The following is a 2,254-nucleotide window of genomic DNA, read 5'->3' as shown; positions in this document are numbered from 1 at the left end:
CCCACCTTTCTCAATTTCTTCAAAAGGGACCTTTTTCTTGACTCCATTGCTATACTTTCCATGCATCTTTCCAATCAACTTGAAGTTAGAAGCACTTATGGCCAAACAAGCTTCAACATCATTAGGAGAGCGTATAGGATTAAAAACCTTGAATGTGACTTCTTCGTCTTGAACTCGAATGGTGAGCTCTATTTTTTCAACATCTATCAACATCCTCCCGGTGGCAAGAAATGGTTCCCCCAAAATGATCGGTACATCTTTATCTTCCTCATAGTCAAGAATAATGAAATCTGCCGGAAAAATGAACTTGTCAACTTGTACTAGGACATCTTCAATCTTTCCCTCCGGATGCACCATAGAACGGTCAGCCAATTACAAGGTGAGTATGGTTGGCCTTGCTTCTCCAATTCCCAAATCATAAAGAGCTTTACCAACTTCTCGTCCCCTAATAGAAATTGGAATTGTGAAACTACCCGGATCTTTCAGCTTTGGAGGAATTTTATTCTTCAAAATAACACTACAACCTTCAGTCAAAGTAGCCGTTTCAAATTCACCAAGCCTCCTCTTCTTTGTCAAAATATCCTTCAAAAACTTCACAAAATTAGGCATTTGTTCCAAAGCGTCCACCAACGGTACATTGATGTGGAGTTGCTTCAAAACATCCAAAAATCTTTGGAATTGACCATCTTGTTACTGCTTTTGAAAATGTTGAGGAAATGGTGGAGGTGGCTTGCTCATAGGCTTCTCTGTTGCATTTTCCTGAGGAATTGCTGTAGCAATTGCTTCAGGATCAGCATTTGAATTTTTTGAATTCCCAGTTTTGTCTCCCTTGTCCACACTACTATGGATTGAAGTGAGTTCGTTGTTTCTCTTACAGTTCTCCTCAGTCAATTCCAGATTTTTACCATTCCTCAAAGTGATCGCCTTGCATTGCTCTTTATAATCTCTCCTTGGATTTTCAGTATCACTAGGCAAGGTGCCTTGTGGTCTATTCCTTAGCTCATTAGTTAGCTACCCCATTTGAATCTCTAGGTTCCTCAAGGGTGCCGCTTGACTCTGAATCACAACATCATTCTTGGCCATGTATTCTTTCATTAAACTCTCCAAAGAGCTTGATTGAGACACTTGAGGAGGAGGTGGTTGAGCTCTTGGTTGTTGTTGAGAAAACCCCAGTGGATATGTAGGCTTGTTTTGCATTGGTGCTCTACTTGAACTAGCTCCTTGACCACCCCCCCCCCCCCATGAGAAGTTTGGATGCTGCCTCGACCCCGGATTGTAAGAGTTCGAATATGGGTTATTTCGGTTGGCATTTTGATTCCCCACATAACAAACTGAAGCCAGATTCGAAGGACAACTCTCAAATGCGTGCCCATCTCCACAATAAACACAAGATACATCGGCAACTTGTCCCATAGTAGCTGGTTGTACCATTCCCCCCAAACTCATGTTCTTGAGAAGGTTAGTCATTGAAGAAACTTGAGCGGTCAAAGCTGTCAATGCATCCACTTCAAGTATACCAGCCACTTTTCGACTTGTTGAGGCTCTAACATTGGACCATTGATAATTGTTGCTAGTTATCCTCTCCAAAATCTCATAGGCTTCATTATAGGACTTAGAGAGAATAGCCCCATTAGCTGAAGCATCTAAAACGATGTGAGTGGAAGAATTGAGCCCATTATAGAATGTTTCCATTTGTATACAATGCAGGATCCCATGGTGTCGGCACTTTCTCAATAACTCCTTGAATCTCTCCCAAGCTTCACAACATGATTCATCTTCTAGCTGCTGAAATGACATCATTTCATTGCGAAACTTGGCATTTTTGGTGGGAGGAAAGTACTTCATCAAAAAAAATTCAGCCAACTCATTCTATGTTGTCACCGAGTCGGGATGAAGGGTGTTTAGCCAAGATCTAGCTCTATCCCTCAAAGAGAAAGGGAACAATTTCAACCTTAGGGCCTTATCACTTACTCCTTGTAGCTTGAAGGAATCACTCACCTCCAAAAATGAACGAAGATGAAGATGAGGATCCTCAGTAGGCAGCCCACTAAATTGACCCACTGTTTGCAGCATTTGGAACATCACAGGCTTTAAGTCAAATTGGGGTGCTTGAATTTCAAGCCTAACAATGCCCGGATAGAGTTCATTGAACATGGGGGCAACATACTCCCTTATGGATATATCTCTATCATCAGCCATAGCAATTGCGTTGGTGACATTATTAGCACCCTCAATTTCTTCAACCTCTTCAGCC

At 41.8% G+C, this 2,254-nt stretch overlaps 1 non-coding gene across 1 annotated transcript; it reads left to right on the top strand.

Annotated features, from left to right (window-relative positions):
- Window positions 1–1,708: 1,708 nt before the first annotated feature.
- Window positions 1,709–1,815, top strand: LOC133780762 (small nucleolar RNA R71). The gene has a single exon (XR_009869580.1). It is a non-coding gene; the product is annotated as a small nucleolar RNA R71 (small nucleolar RNA).
- The last annotated feature ends 439 nt before the right edge of the window (window positions 1,816–2,254 follow it).

Source organism: Humulus lupulus, chromosome 5 (assembly GCF_963169125.1).
Source record: "Humulus lupulus chromosome 5, drHumLupu1.1, whole genome shotgun sequence".
Classification (NCBI taxonomy): Eukaryota; Viridiplantae; Streptophyta; class Magnoliopsida; order Rosales; family Cannabaceae; genus Humulus; species Humulus lupulus.
Note: the sequence above shows the minus strand (reverse complement) of the source record. Positions and strands in the feature narration are given on the sequence as shown.